Source organism: Equus przewalskii, chromosome 14, assembly GCF_037783145.1.
Source record: "Equus przewalskii isolate Varuska chromosome 14, EquPr2, whole genome shotgun sequence".
Taxonomy (NCBI): Eukaryota; Metazoa; Chordata; class Mammalia; order Perissodactyla; family Equidae; genus Equus; species Equus przewalskii.
This window is the reverse complement of record NC_091844.1, coordinates 67277248-67294824: the sequence shown is the minus strand read 5'-3', so window position 1 is coordinate 67294824 and position 17577 is coordinate 67277248.

Below are 17577 nucleotides of genomic sequence, written 5' to 3'. Positions count from 1 at the left end.
TCAGTTTGGGGTAAGGAAGAATGGGGCATTGGAAATATGAAATAGAAATTAGTTTAGGATATTTTGCCCACAGAGTTCCAGAGTTTGAGTAGAAGCAGGAGAGAGAATCCTCTTTAGAGGTCTGAAGAGGAAGAACTGAGAACTGGAGACGAGGTAAATTGGAGAGGGAAGATCAAGTTCCTGGAGGGGGTGGAGGAGACCGACAGGCAGGAGCTAATACACAGACAGGTCTGCGCACTTACACAGGCATAGGCGCACGCAGCAGTAGCAGGTGCCTTTTCAAAGTGCCAGGTTGAGGGAAATGAGCTAATGTATCTTTTTTAATACAGGAAGCAGGATGGCCAAGCCTCTGCTTTTATAGACTGCATTCTCAGCACCTTCTTAAACTTTGTTCCCTTTCAGTACACATAAAATTCACACACCCTCTTTGAAAGTTGTTTGAAATTTCAAAATAAATACAGTCACTAAAAACAGAGCAAGGTGATTTCAGAATATGTTTCTTCAAGTTACTTACACCCAATCCGCCCAGATTTTGGTCCGGACTTTCTGAGCCCGGACTTTCTGAGTTGCTGCAGCCTGAAAGTGTGGCCAGATCTGCATACCAGCCTCAGGCTAGGTCCATTAACTCAAAAGGGAAAGGAAAAATGCTTCAACTTAGTGGAATGCCAAAGTTGTCTTTAAAAATGTGTAGATGGGTTTAGTCAAGTGAAGGAGAAGAATGCTGAGGTGAGGAGAGAGCTGCCATGCTTCAAAGAGCAAAACTAGACAAAGTGATGAGAAGTTCCAGATTAAAAAGAAAAAACGGTCTGGCTAAAGATCAGAACTTTGTGATAGTGGAAGGAGTGAACACCCAGCACTGCAGGTGAGCTATGTCATATGAGCCTGCCCTGGGTCTAAGGTCCCTCCTAAGGCCTTTCTTCTATGCATTGCTTTATATCTAAACACCATGAGAGTGGCATTGAGTGAAGGCGTTTGTTAGCAAAGCTTTTTGTTCTCTCTTTCACCAGGAATAGCCAGTTAAAAAGAACTGTCAACATCATTAGCCATTAGAGAAATACAGATCAAAATCACAATGAGATACAACTTCCTACCTACTAGGATGGCTGTAATAAAAAAGACAGACAATACAAGTATCGACAAGGATGTGAAGATACTGGAACCTTCATACATTGTTGATGGGAACGTAAAATGGTGCAGCCTCTTTGGAAAACAGTCTGGCAGTTCCTCAAAAGTTAAATACAGAGTTACCATATGACCTAGCAATTCCACTCCTAGCTATACACCCAAGAGAAATGAAAACATATGTCCACACAAACACTTGCACACAAATGTTCATAGCAGCATTACTCATAATACCCAAAGAGTAGAAATAATTCAAATGTCCATCAACTGAGGAATGGATACATAAAATGTAATATATCCAAACAATGGAATGTTATTCAGCAACGAAAAGGAATGAAGTCCTGATACATGCTACAACATGGGTGAACCTTGAAAACATTATAAGTGGAAGAAGTTAGTCACAAAAGACAACGTACTGTATGACGGCAATTATATGAAATGTCCATAATAGGCAAATCTTTAGAGACAGAAAGTCGATTAGTGGTTGTCTGGGGCCAGGTAGGGGAGGGAGAAGGAACAGAGAGGGGTTTGAAGGGAAATAAGAAGTATCTCCTAATGGCTATGGAGTTTATCATTCATTTTGGGATATGAAAGTGTTCTAAAGTTGATTGTGGTGATGGTTGCACAGCTCAGTGAATATAGAAAAAAGCAATTGATGTGTACACTTGAAATGGGTAAAGTGGATGATACGTGAATTATACCTCAATAAGACCGTTAGCCAAAAATACGTAAATAAATTCTGGCACCAAGGTCAGAATGCAAATTGATCGATGGATCCCAGACCAGTTTAAATTTGTGCTGGTAACATATGTGGAGAGGAAAGAGGAGAAAGAAAAGAAGGAAGGAAAGAAGGAACAAGGAAAAAGAAAAGAAAAAAAAAGAACTACTCTCACAGCAAAATGGGAAGTAAAATTTTAGCGTAACTGTTATTTGTAATTTGCTAATTAAAGTGGAATCTCTACCACGGAAATATCTGCTTCTGAATTCTGACACTGAAACTTCGAGATAGTACCACCCTGAGACCCAGACAACAGAGACCCCTGACATACACCCTATATTTACCACACACACACTAAATTGATTAAAGGACAGACATGTGCATCTGGTCCTCAGGATCCGGGACTCCAGGCTGACTCAGTGAACCCTAAACGTTTCTTCCCTAGATAACACCATCCAGGACTCACAGAAACACCTCTGTACCTCTCTGCCCTATGTCTTCAAAAGAAAAGAAGATTTTTGGGTTGTGTTGCTGCCAATATTAGAAATAAAAACTGCTTTGGACAGATTTGAGTGGCGGAAGCTCTTAGGTGAGAAAAGACTAATTAATTAAGTTGTCAAATCCTTCCTCTCAAAGAGTGTGAATGCAATAGATTCTTGCATAACGAAGTATCATTATCCAGGAGTACTGAGCATCCCTTTTCTTGCTTCTCTTCGTGTTTTATCTCACGGTCCTGGAGGGATTTGAGAGGTGTTCGCAGCAGTTATCCTCAAAAACAGTAACTGAGGATATTTTGTAATAGCAAACAATTCATGTTACTTTTAGAATGTAAATATATAGATATAGCTGTAGCATGCACGAAACACTATACTGATTCTTTATACTGACAACTAGATGGATATTAAACACTAGGATTGCAATAATAATTTAATTTTCATAAATATATTTAATAAGATTTAATCAAATATTTGGAATTAAATTTAAAAGTTCAGTCATATTTATGAGTGAAATAAGTCAGACAGAGACAAATACCATATGATTTCACTCATATGTGGAAGATAACAACTACATAGATAAGGAGACCAGATTAGTGGTTATCAGAGGAGAAGGGCGTCAAGGCAGGGCAAAAGGGGTAAAGGCGCACATACATATATGGTAATGGATAAAAACTGGACTGCTGGTGGTGAACACGAAGCAGTCTATACAGAAACTGAAATATAGTGATGTATACCTGAAAAGTACAAATGTGTACAAAATAAGCCAATATGACCCCAATAAAAAAAAGGTTCAGCTATATTTAAATAATTTTCATTTAAAATGTTGGTATATTGGTGTATTTTTATTTTAATTTTAATAAATAATATAAATATTTTAAAACAATAACTTTTTGAAAATACACAAAGTAATTATAATTTACAATTTACATTTACTTTAACTTACATTTTGATAAAAATATACCCAAATTTTAAACATTTTGTATACAATTACACTTTATTTTTAATCTGTTGTATTGCTGTCACTTGAGCACAATTTACATGAAAATCTTTATGGTAACAACATAAGTAGTGTTTTTTCTAAAATGAAGAAAGTAAAATAAATGTTATAGAAGAAATGAATGATTTAGGAATTATTTATGTGTTTTTTTACTCATACAAAATGTCGCTAGCTCATCCAAACATGGGCAATAATAATTAAATTCAGCCATCTTTGATATTTTCCTGCCTTTCATCATATAAAGACCAAAACTTTATCAGTCTTTTTGGATTTTGTCATTGATTTGTCAAGATTGAAGGATAGAACACATTTTATTTGACCTTTTTTACAACTTCTAAGTGTGTGAACATAGGGCATGTGGGTCTCTGTTGTGCCCTTACCCAGCCTGCTTCTAGACAGGTCCAGCTTATCTAGGCATTTTAAATATAAGAGATGAGTTGGGGAGTTCAGGGGAAGGCCTGAATCCTTGCCTTTCTCTCTGAAAATAAAAATTCCAGGAATTCTTTTGGGTGGTCATACTTCTCTGAGCACACTTAAAATTCACCTAAGAGAAAAAATGAATCAAGCCTCTAAAACTTTGGAGGTGGAGACATTTTATGAGTCTTTTCCTCTGGAGTAAAGAAATTGAGTGGAGGGAGGAAGAGGAAGACAAGAACCAATAACAAGCCCAAGTCTCCATGCCAGTTTTTCATACTAAAGCCGAACAAGGCCTGATGCACTAACACTTCCCAATGGGGGTGGAAGGAGCCATTCAGAGCCTCCTACCCTGCCTGACCAAGGCCCCTTCGAGCTGAGAGACTGCCTCCCCCCTCAGGACTTGACTGTCCGGGAAACACTGCTCTTCGATGCTCATCCCGGGGATTCTCACCCTGGCTGGAGCACTACAAATCCCAGGGACGTGCAGGCCAGGAAGGTGGGGACAGGAGTGGCGTCAGAATCTCTCTCAGGAACATTCAGAGCCTTGGGCCTGGGCCTTGCCAGTTCCTAAGACTTTTGTGCTAATAAGAACACTACATCCCCCTTAGGCAGATGAGACATAAAAGGTGCCCTTTCCTTCTTGCAGTAGCAGCCACAGGCCAAGAACCTGGGTTTGGCAAGACAAGCCAGGTCTGGATTTAAGCCCCAGTGGCCCCCTTGGCTGGGCATCAAGCACAGCACACAACTTGCACTACCATGCATGCAGCTCTGGCCTGAGAAGTGGCGGCCACACTAGAGCAGGGAAGGTGGCCCAACTTCTGGTGTGACACATTGGAGCAGAGATTCCGAAATTCCATTCTATGCACGCTTAGGTTCCATTGAGGTACCTCTGACTCCCATCCCAAAACCACACATCAACCATAGAGGCTCCTTGTCACCTGATGGGTAGTGTAGGTTTTGTTCTTGTTTTTGCTTTTGTTTGAAAGAAGAGATCATACAACTTTTTAAAAAAAAAAAAAAGTTTCTTTAAACTCCAGATCTAGACCAGCCACATCATAGTCTCTGGATGCAATGGGAAAGGAGGGAGAACCAGTGTGGGGAGGGGTGCGTTTTCAGGGACGTCAACTGACACCGGCTTTTGCCCCCTTGTAAGCAATAGGTGTGCTCCTTGACTCCGCCAGGCACAGTCCTTTACAGTTACTTCGAATTTTTCAGGACCTTGGATGGGGAGTCTTTCTGCAATTCCAGATTGCTAGGCTGTATTAAACCTTTCACACGCCAAAGCAGGCAAACAATATATATTTTTTAAACATCCACATTTGCAAATTCTTCTAGGTATAATCCACTGTAACATACAGCCAGCAAAGCAACCATGACATTCCCTCATTTTCCTGACTAAATTTAGAAGCAAACATTTTCAGAATACGAAATTAAATAACAAAGGTCATAGGACAATGAATAATATGTTGTGTGTGGTTAACTATACTTCATTCTAAAGAAAAGTCATCCTGGCCTCTCTATAAAAATTGTGTGTGTAGTTATTTCACTTTGAAATGTCATAGGGTTACTTCGTTTCAAAAAGAAAATGGAAAAGCACAAAGATTTTACGTAACACTGGAAGAAAATATTTCCCAAGAGAATGCAATGTTTAATTCTTTATGGCTTCCCTTTGTCCTGTGGCTGGCTTATAAAAATGCAATGCACAATTCTCTGTGCCATTGAAATTAAGGGGTCACAGTATTTTTAGTCTTTTCAGGGAAAAGAACCAAATAATTTAGATACAGAAAAGATATGATTGTGTCCCAACAGTTACTAAATCTGATGAACTGTTATAATTATAAGGTAGATAGAATTACATTTAATCTATTTCCATGAGGAGATAACCTCTGCTTTTAACTTCAAACAAAATACTATTTTTATCTACCCTTAATACTTCAGACTTCAAAAGTAAAACATTTCTGAAATACTTGAATGAAAGTCACTCATCTGCCTAATTTCTATTTCTGCTATAATTCAAGTAGGGAACTTAATTGTGAGTGAACTCATTCTAATACTCCAATGACACAAAATAAGCACGCCATGTTGTTAATAGCAATGATGGAAGTGATAACTCTGGGCAGTCTAGCAAATGCTCACCTGTGACTTGGGTGTTCACCTAAAAAAAGACACACTGAGGTCAAGCTCACTTTTGCTTTTTGGGGTAATTTTGCCCTGCCGTGCCCTGGAAAAGCAGAGAAGGATTTTTCCTTTAATTTTTTTTTTCCTACTGCCCTAGGATTTACGCTCCTTCTTCTGATCGGTTTAACAAACATTACTGGGCACTTATTAAGTGCCAGACACCATACTAGATGTTTGGAATTCAAAGATGAAGAATACAATCTTTGCAGTCAAGGAGTTCAGTCTTTAGGACTCAGACAATGGGGATACTGTGTGATGTGTGCTATGTTATGCTAGAGGCATGCGGAGGGTTCCTGGCCCAGTCCACCCTCAGATTTTGAGTCCAGAGGAGGGGTTCAGTTTGTTCATCTGGATAACTTCTCTAGGGTCCATTCAAACTCTAAAACGTGTATGATTCTAGTTGATGACTCTAGGTTTCATGTTATTTCAGACAAGGTGTTTAGTAGCTACAATACATCTGTAATGCTGATGCCAGGATCAGTCTTAGTCCCTTCCAGGCTCCTCTTAATGTTTTCCTGATGTTATTAACCTACCTAAAGCCTTACAGTTTCATTTTTTCCATTAAGGGGGAAAGATGTTGGTGTGGGTATGATCTGAGAGTGCAGTACCCCTTCAGTCCACTCACATTTGATGGAGAATGGTTTTGTCATCTCACTCAAGTTACTTAACTTGCCAAAGATTCAAATTATAAAAGAATTTACTTGTCTTTGATCCTTTCAAAATGAATATGAGTCTGAGACATACTTCTCTCTTCTATTTTAGAAAAGAGAGGCCTTAAAATGGTTCTACCTTATGATTTATTGGGTGGCTTCTTGCCAGTAAATGAGGCTGGTTTCAGCCACAGTCTCTTTGTTTGCATCATCCAAGCCCATAGGGTTTGCTGATTAAGGAATCATTCTGTTCTTTATGGCTTTTCTGCTGGCCACTTCTAAATAAGTAGAACCGTTCTCCAGCTTGAGTTGTAACACTCATGTGTTTTTTTGTTTTGCTTTGTTTGAAAAGGTCTCAAGAACACCCAAAGCAAAATGAGATGAATTGTAGATCAGCGAATTTCAACTGGGGGGTAAGGAGGGATAAAAGCTCCCCAACTTCTCTGTGATCCTGTTTCATCTTCGGGTTGGTTACACTAATCTGTATATTTGCATATTTCGAGTTTAAATAAATAAAAATTTAAAGTGACAAATTCTGAAGAACGAACTAGATAATGAAAAAGGTATCATGGAAAAAATATATTTAGACTGTCTACTATACTTATACCAAAAAACAAACAGCAAAGTTGGTTAAATTGGGTTCTTTCAGTAAGTCTTGTTCCCTCCACAAGAAAACAGACAATCAATTGTAGCTAGAGGATCCACTTTCAAAATGATGCCCGTTCATTCACCAGGGTGCAATTGAGGCACGTTGTCCAAACTCCTGGGGCAGATCCCTTTACTCAGACGAATGGTAGAGAGCTGACAGGGCCTAGCAGAGCCGGTCAGTTACAGAGCCACAGAGGGGTGAGTGTGTAGCTTGGAGACGCTTATGAGATGTCTCAGAGAGCCCTTGGATTTGGTATTTTCCGCCAGTTACCTGAATTCATCTCATTCCTGGCCAAGGGCATTTTCTCCTTAGCCGTCTCTAGAAAGTCTCATCTTGCTCTGCCCCCTGCCTTTAGTTCTGATAACCCTTGTTCTCTCAAGTGTTCCCAGAGACAACAGCTCTTGTGCAGCCGCTGTGGTCCTTGTTCCCCAATTGGGCCTACCTGTCTCCTTGGTTATCAAAGCCTAATGTATTTGCTATCTGGCCCTTTACAGAAAAAGTTTGCTAACCTGTGGACTAGAGTACTCATGGCTCCTCTATTGGGGATTTGTGGGTTCTTGAGGATGTGTCCAGCTAGAATACACTCCTGGCCTCTAGTCTTTCCCTCACTCAATAGCCTCTCAAGAAGTCATGTGAGTTATATGATTGGTGAACTTGAGAGAAAGAACTGAGCTTACGTCAGCCTTTGTCTTCTCAGAGCCAGCCTGTCACAGGCAGTATAAATTCTGGTCTACTCCGTGCCATGCAGTGTGGGGCCAAGCTAAGTCACTCTGCTCTAGAACTTTATCTCGGGAGTAGACTCACACAAACGCAGGCTCACAGAGGCTGCTATATAGCCAGAATTCAAATTCATTCCATTTTACTGATAAACATAGCCAGCCCTGGTGATCTAGTGGTTAAGATTCGGCTGTCACCGCCGCAGCCTGGGTTTGTTCCCTGTCAGGGAACCATACCACCTGTCTGTCGGTTGTCATACTGTGGCAGCTGCTTGTTACTCTGAGGCTGAAAGCTATACCACCGATATTTCAAATACCAGCAGAGTTACCCATGGTGGACAGGCTTCAACAGAGCTTCTAGATTAAACAGACTAGGAAGAGGGACCTGGCCAGCCACTTCCCAAAAAATTGGCCATGAAAACCCTAGGAAGAGCAGTGGAGCATTGTCTAATATAGTACTGAAAGGTGAGGGGATGCTGGGAAAAGAGTGGGCAGGATTCCACTCAGCTGTACACAGGGTCACTAGGAGTCAGAATTGATTCCACGGCACTAACAACAACGACAATGATACACGCAACCAGCTAGCAGATGGGCCTTCACACTAGGAGATCAGGGCACTTGCTCCCTGTGGACAGGGAGCAAAGTGACTTAAATTCTGTATTTAGAGCATGAAACCTGAGTAAAGAGAGGTAGATAGATGGTTTATCAAAGAAAACATTTGCCACAGAGATCTGAGAGCTCAAGGCCTTAGGCCAAGGCCCCTTCTCCCCTCAACAGTATTTAGGAAGGTGCTACGCTTCTGGTTTCTTGGGATTAGGCATTTCCATGCTGTAGGCTGACAGTGCCGATACACGCTGCCTCTGTTCATCCAGGCTTTCTCCAAACAATTGCTTAGCTTTACACTTGTTAAATTGTCACATTCTGGTCCTCATCATCCTAAGATTACCCCAAGGTCACCTTGGCTGAAGTTATAGTTGTTTCCAAGGTCTTTAGTTACAGACTGGTTACCTATCAATTTACTTTTTCGGTCGATTTACCATAATCTCTGTGTATACGTGTGTGTGTGTGTGTGTGTGTGTGTGTGTATGTCTTACTGATTTAACTCTTAGAATGCAACCTCATTTCCTATTTCCAGGTTTCTTTGGAAGACATTTTACTATTACCCCATTTACTGCCAACAAGGTATTTTTGACCTCTTTGGAAAGAAAACCTTTATAAGAGTTTTTATTATACTTTGAAACTTAATTACCTGAATTCAAGAACTTAAGCAGTTTTTCCTGATTTCATGGTGTTGTAACTTATGAGACTGAGTTAATGATGACAAATATCTAGTAAAGACTCTCAGTGTAACTCATCTGTTTTTTTAACGGCTGTTAAATAGTCTTATGCAATAAACTCAGCACGTCTTTAAGGTCTCTGATTTATTTCCAAAGGAGGCAAATAAAAATACTTTACTCTTAAGCAAAGAAATAGCCAGTTGGATGCCTCTGACAATCAGAATCGGCCTCAGATCAAAAATGTCTTTCCCCAGTGTCTTCCTATTTTCCTTCCCAAACATCTTTCCTGAGTTAAGCATAGTTTTTGGCACTGTAGATATAACAGTGAAGATATGATATAATAGAAGATTCTTGACCAAATGGGGCTTACGTTCTGGTTGAGGGAGACAGACTACAAGAAAAAAAGTAAGTAGACGAAAAAAAAAAATCACCACCCAGTAAGTGCTATACAGAGAATAAAACTGAATAATGTAATTGTGACTACTTTAGATGGGGTCATTGTAAAGACCTCTCTGAGGGGTGATGTTTAAGCTGAGACCTGAACGACAAGAAGGAGCCAATCATAGGAAAATGAGGGTGAAGAACATTATAGGTAGAGGAGGCTGGGGACAAAGGCCCAAAAGCAGGAGCAGGCTTGGTGAGTGTGGAAAGAGAAAGACGGCTAATGCAGTGGAGTGCGGCCCGCAAGGAGCAGAGTGGCCATAAGAAGTGTTCCATCCAGAGCATAGGATGTGGAATGTGTGCAGGGGCAAATACCTCGATGGTTTCCTGTGGAAACTGAGACTGCTTCACCTTGACTCATGTTTTTGCTCTCTTTTAAAAATGTATAAGGAAAGGTAGTTGTGTCATATGGGTTGGTTCTGTCTCCATACACTGTCCCTGGCCAAGCTCATTTGTGTGTCTTTTCCAGATTTACCAGGTAGCACCATGTTCCAAATCAAACAAATGACATTTGAGAAGAACAAAAGGGCAAGGATGTTAAAAATTCATCACCATGCCCCTCTGTATTTCAGGGGTCACAAGTGTTAAAAATCCAGGTGAATGACTTTTTATGAATTGTCATCTTAAACTTGATCATCTTATCTTTTTGGAGGAATGGAGGTATCAGGATTCTGGGGCTCAAAATGTGTTCTCCAGCTAAGTGATGTGTGTATACTAAGAAAAGGATAAATCAGGTCTCAAAATGTATGTTGGCCTTGAGGCTTGCATGTTTATAAACTCATTGTTCTCAGTTCATTCGGGACAGAGCTGATTCTGAGAAATTAATTTGCATTAATCAGAGTTATAGTAGACTGATTAATAAAGTACAATGTCATTTATTCATTTCCTGTGAGAATTATAACTACTGGCTGAAATTCCTGTCTGTTGGTCAGCACGTACTCCTCCTGGTAGGAAAATCTATTTAAGAAATCAAATTAAAGTCAGAAGGTTAAATGTTAAATATGGAAGCTGAACAAATCAAGTTGGGTGTTTCAAAGGGCTATTTTCATTAAGCAATGGCAGCCTGATACAGTCTTTTTTCACTACAAGGGCATACAGTGCCAGCCGGGCAAATGATCTAGCAGTCTGACAGACTGGACAGAGAAGGCCAGTGATGGCGAAACACTGGTCAAGTTTTACTCCCACCCTCTCATTTTTCTAGATCTGGACCACTGCTTCCCAAAGGGTGGTCTAAGGGCAACCTATGGTAAATTTGTCTTGGGTATTTATTAGAAATGCATTTTTTTTAGGTCCTGTCCCTCACTTCTGCATCAGAATCTCTGGTCTTGGGCTGGGAATATTAATTTTAACTCGTTTTTCAGAGGACTGTAAACACAGTAACGTTTTGAAAACCACTGCTAGCTTCCAAGCTATAAAACCTTAGGCGAGTTAGTTACTTAACTTCTCCAAGCCTCAGTTTATTTTGTCTGTAAAACAGGGATAATAATAGGTCTTATTTTCTAGGGTTATTGTCAGACTCAGCTGAATCAAGACATGTGAAGCCCTTAGAACGGTGTCTGGCACCTAGTGAGCCCTCAGTATTGCTATTATTGCTTGCTATTATTATGTTATTATTATGATTACGTGCTTGCTGTTATTATGATTACCACCATTATTGTCATCATCTTCATCGTCATTATTCAGCCCACCACATTTCTGTTTGCTCACAGATTTGATTATTTTTTAATCCAGCAAAACCAAGTTTATTGGTCACTATAGTAATGGAGACCACACCCTTGACAGAGTCTTAGTAGCATCTCCCAGACTGTTTTTCCATTGATGACATTGCAGGCTTTCTGCTTTTTAAGGAGGAAAAGATAGTGTCCTAAGCCATTTCAAAATCATGCAGCAGGATGAATTAATTTGGGGGAAGGTTTCTAATGGTGTCCACAGTGTTTGACTTAAACCTTACCTTTGATCTCAGAGTTTGGCACATCCTCGCCCTGTCTTGAAAGTTGGATTGCATCTTACTTTAGGGCTACCAGTTCTCTGTCTGCTGACAACAGCAGCATATCAACTTGTTTAAAGTCATCTCCCTAAATGTTGCCACGTTATGAATTACCCTTCTATTTACACCCTCCTTTAAAACATGGACAAAATGTAGAAATGGAGTCCTTTTGACTAGTAACAAGTAAGTGACAGTGATTTTAACTAAATCAGATGGAATCTTGGGGGCGCCATGCTAGTACATTTAGAAGCGGACTACCACACACCATGCTTTATAACTTGTCAGAGTTCGTAAGTAGAACTTAGAGCGGCACCATTCTTATCACCTCTCTCTTCATCTGAATACTTCAGAGTGGGTTATAAACATTAATTAAGCCTCAAAACATTCCTGTGACACAATTACACTAGTCATCGTTCTTGCATTTTAAATGGGCACATTACAGGAGGAAGACATTAAATGTAGGTAATTCTTCAGGTTAGGCTGATTCAGCAGCAAAACCACTCAGGGAACTTCTCATCACTGCAATCTTTAGTTCTGCAACTGGTGTCCTCAGACTTAAGAATAACATTTAAACCTGAGTTGTTGAAAAATGGGTACATTTTTGCAAAAACAAAAATTAAAAGTCCAACCTTGTGAAGGAAAAGGAAGGGATTCGCCTGGCCTTAGCTCTTCTGACCTCCTTTATGTCTAACCTGGACCTCTCCCCTTCTGATCGATTTGGATTCCTGTTCCTCCTTCTCATTTCCACTTCCCCATTAAACCATGAGCCCACACTGTGCTGCTGGCCTGCCGTGGAAGAAAGAGCCAGTTTTACTGATGACGAGCGTGGCCCCAACAGTCTGCTGAGAGACAGCCATGTCCACCAGACCCCGAGAGCTCTGCTTGGTTCCAGTCCATTTCACTTTCATGCTGGTTTCTGCTAAACATTGCCCAGCTCCCAGGTCACCAGCTGGCAAGGCTCTGAACTATTTTTAGCTGGGTCCAGGGCTCAGGGCACTAAATCTGGATAGGTAGCTGAGATTCAGCTCTAGCTTTTAAAAATAATAACTTCTATTTTTCTCTTGTTAAAATTTATCATGTCTTCATTTTAAACTTTTTGGAAAATATAGCTGAGAGAAAGGTGAGAACATTTAGAACACACAGCAAAAGGAAGAGAATTAAAATTTCCTGTAATACTCTTTATTGAGGTATAATATCTATCTAGTAAAGCATACATTAAATAAATTAAATATACATTCTGATACACTTTTATGTAAGTATATACTTGTTTAACCACCACCTAGATCAACATAAAGGACACTCTAGCACTGTGGAAAGTTCTCACTTGCCCCTTCCCAGTCAATATCCCCATGCCCCAGAGGTAAATTCTATTCTGACATTTATTACTTTTGGTCCATTTTATCTGTTTTTGAATTTCAGTGGAATCATACAGTATGCACTTTTTATATCTTCCTTTTTTCATTCATTATAAGGTCTGTAGGTTTCATCCATGTTGTTACACGTAGAAGCAGATTGGTTTTTTGTTTGTTTCTGCTGTGTAAAATTCCACCCTCTGAATACACTACAATTTATCAATTCCCCTCTTGAGGGATATTTAACTTGTTTCCAAATTTTGGTTATCAAAAATAAACCTGCTGTGAATGTTTTGTCTGTGTCTTTTAGTGTCATATGCATGCATTCTGCTGGGTATATACCCAGGAGCAGAATTGCTAAGTCACAGGGCAGTCTTGCATCTGGCCTTCATAGATGTGCCAGCATTCCAAACTGGTTGTACCTTTTTGCAGTCGTGTCAGCAAGGTGTAAGAATTCCAAAATACATCCTCACCAACACTTGATATTTTAAGTCTTTTTAATTTTAGCCATTCCGAAGAGTGTAACTTGGTATCTCATTGTGGTTTTCAGTTGCATTTCCCTGGTGACTAATGATGTTGAGCACTTTTTCAGACATATAAGGGACATTTGGACATCATTCTGTGAAAGTTTTTTCAAGTCATTTGTCCATTTTTAGAATGGGTTGTTTGCTTTTTTCTTATTGGTTTATAGGATTTGGGTTCTTTGTTGGATATATATACATATATATTATTTATACTATATATAGACGTATATGATATCTTCTCTCAGTCTGTGACTTGCTCTTTCACAAAACTTCTTAATTTTAATGAAGTCCAATTTATCAATCTTTCCTTTTATGGTTAATTATTTTTGTGTCCTGTTTAAGAAGTCTTTCACTGCCCTCAGGTCATGAAGATACTCTCCCATGTTTTCTTCAGAAGCTTCATTGTTTTATCATTTAGGTCTATGATCCATCTCAAGTCAACTTTTTGGGTATGGTCTGAAGTAATAGTCAAAGCTCATTTCTTTTCCATAAGAATTTCCAATTGCTCCAGAGTCATTTATTTATTTAAATTTTTTTGAGGAAGATTAGCCCTGAGCTAACTGCTGCCAATCCTCCTCTTTTTGCTGAGGAAGCCTGGCCCTGAGCTAACATCCGTGCCCATGTTCCTCTACTTTATATGTGGGATGCCTACCACAGCATGGCTTGTCAAGCGGTGCTATGTCCACACCCAGGATCCATACTGGCAAACCCCAGGCCACCAAAGCAGAACGTGCGCACTTAACTGCTGTGCCACCAGGCTGGCCCCTCCAGAGTCATTTATTGATAAGACCATTTTCCCCCCACCATTTATGTATGAGTCTGTTTCAGGACTCTATACTCTCTTCTATTGGTTTGTCTATTCTTGTACCAATACGACACCATCTTAATTACTGTCATTTTATATTAAATCTTTTAATCTGATAGTATAATCCACTAACTTTGTTCTTTCTCTTCAAAATAATCTTGTCTATTTTAGACCCTTTGCACTTCCATACACATTTTAGAGATAACTTGTCAATTTTGACCACCTCCCCATCACCCAAGAAAAAAGTAGTTAAGATTTTGACTAGGAGTACATTGAATCTGTAGATTAATTTGGAAAAGATTGATATCTTAATACTGAGTTTCCGATTCATGAACATGATATATAGCTCCATTTACTTATGTCTTCTTTAATTGTAGTCTACTTTTTTTCACTTAACAATAGATTACGTATATCTAACTACGTCATTAAATATTCTTCTACAAAATGATTTGTAATGCTGCATAGTATTCCACTATATGGAAGCACCATAGTTAAAATAACTCCTAATCATTAGATATTTAAATTATTTCTAATTTTTCACTGTTACGAGAAACTCTGTGATAGTTTTCATTGTAGACACAAATCTGTAAGCGGACTGCTGTGTAAAAGGGACTTTCGAGAAGAGGAATCAAGGGTTTTCTCTCTGAGTCTGCATGTGTGTGTTAGTTACACATTAAAGTGTGGTAAGAAAGAAAGCAAATGAGAGACAGAGAGGGAGAAAGAGAGAGACACACACACACACACACACACACAGAGTACAATAAACAGCTAGCATAAGGTGTTAAACAAAAGTTTCTTCTCATTCTCTGAGAATGAGGACACTACATTAAACACTACATTTACATGTTTTATGGCTCAAGCTAATCCTATTCTATACAGGAATATCTGGGATTTTTTTTTTTAAACTAGAAAATATTCTATTCACCTCAGCTACAGGAGAAAATTTTGTTTTTAGCTAGTGAAAAATGACAATTTTGTGATTAAGTCCATCAGATTCTTGGACCCTCAGATTCCTTGTTTATGAAAAGAATAAGGACCATGACATTAAAGTTCCTCCAAGCTCTAATGTTCTACAATTTTACTTAATGAATGCCATTGGTAGAGACAAAATAGATGAATTCAAATAAACAAAACAGATCAGAACATAAAATACCTATTTAAAATAAAACACAGAATGAAGAAAAATACATATGTTAAATATAAACAATAGGATCTTCCAATCCAAAATATATTGATAGAAATTTATGCAAATATATAGATTCAAATATGCATGGCCAATATCCAATTATATTTGATAAGCAATCAAATAAATGAACCAAAAGTTTGCACATTTGATTATAAACGTTGTAAGTCACCATTCAGAAAAATGGAGAGGCTCATTAAAAATGCAAATTAAAATGACTTTGATGTATCACTACCCACCTATTAAACTAGCAACAATGAGTGGAAATGATAAATACCTGGTAATAGCTAAACTGTGGAGAAACATGATATTCAATGGCTGCATAATATTCCTCTACACAAATATACTATTGTTTAGTCTCCTACAGTTGGGCGTTTGTCATTGGACAAATTTTACTGAAGAACAATCTGTGAATACGTGTAAAAGAGCTATACAACTGTTCCTATCATTAACGGATCATTCCACTTTGGGACATAGACTCCAAGGAGGAGGGTGGGGAAACCAGATGGAAAGTTTCTGTTGCTGTCCCAATGAAAGGAAAGGTACATTTGAACAGAGGCAGTGCCAGTGAAGATGAAGGAGAGCGACCAAATGACAAGAATGTGGATCCCACCAATACACAGAAATATGTTTATGGAGTAAGTGGGCTAGAGGAGTGGGCTAAGGCTACAGAGTAAGTGGGCTAGAGGAATGGGGGCAAAGAGCGTAAATGACATAGATAATACTGATCACTTCTGAAAATGTGTAGGCATACATGCTGATCTCCAAGGGCACAAACAGAGGAGAGAATGAACCCAAACTGAGAATTAGGTCCTTTATGGGTGTTACCTCATTTGGTGCTCCCAACTCTGCCAGGCAGGTATTATTACTCCTATTTTACTGGCAGGCATACCGAGATGCCCAGAGCTTAGATGCGCTGCCTGAAGGGTGTGGTTGTTTGTGGTGGAGCTGGGGTGAGAGCCCTGGTCTGTATGATTCTAAGCTCTTGCTACTCTGTCACGGAGACTTCCTCATTCTAGTAGAAAGTAGTATAACATTCTCTTCTCCCATGAAGTGTGGATCATGACAATTGAGGGAGAACATCAAATTTGGAAAACTAGTGTGGGAAAGATTTGGAATCTTCTTTGATTCATCACTCTCCTTCATCCCTCTGTAAATCCTGTCCCACAAACTTCTGTTAATCGCATCTCCAGGACAACTCTAGATCCATTCCCCAACTCCATCACTATAGTGTAGCCTGGGTCAGCCGAGTCCTGCCCACGCTGATCTGATACCAGGCTAATTTACCTGAATGGCATTGTATCCTGCTCTCTCTCTCTGATCAAACTGAGAAGGAACTCTTCAGGACTTCCTCATGAAGTTTCTTCCTAAATGGTCTTCCTAGTTCCACTCTAGTTTTCCCACACTTTCTGAGTGATTAGGTTGTGCCTCTGTTCTCAATACTCCAGTGGCTCCCATCACACTCAATATAATCCTGCATCCTTGACATGGCTCACTCTATCTGACCCTTCTCTGCTTCTGACTTTCTCCTTTCAACCTCTCTGCCAACTTACTGCACTACATCTGTGCCAAGCATGTTTCCACCTCAGGGGCCTTACATGGTACTTCTCTCTGCTAGAAGTAATCGCCCCCCTCCAAATGACCCTGAGATATTTACATGGCCCTCACTCTCATTTTATTCAGATTGCTGCTCATTTGTCATGTCCTCAGAGAGATCTTTCCTAGTCAGGAAAGCCCTGACTAAAATAGCATCCTTCTTTATCCCAAACTTCTTACCCTGCTTTATTTTTCTTTATGGCCCTTAGCACTACACACATGCACACACACATAGTCCACCTCCTAGGAAACCAACCATCCTGGTTTGCCCAGGGGGTTCCTGGGCCAAGGGACTTTTAGTGCTAAAACCCAGAAAGTCCCAGGCAAACCAAAATGGATTGATCGCCCTATACTTCCCCTACCAGAATATAGGCTTGACAAGGAAAAGACTTAATTTTGTTCTTTGCTGTATCCCCAGCACATAACACAGTGCCTGGCACAGAGTAGGTGCTCAGTTGATATTTACTG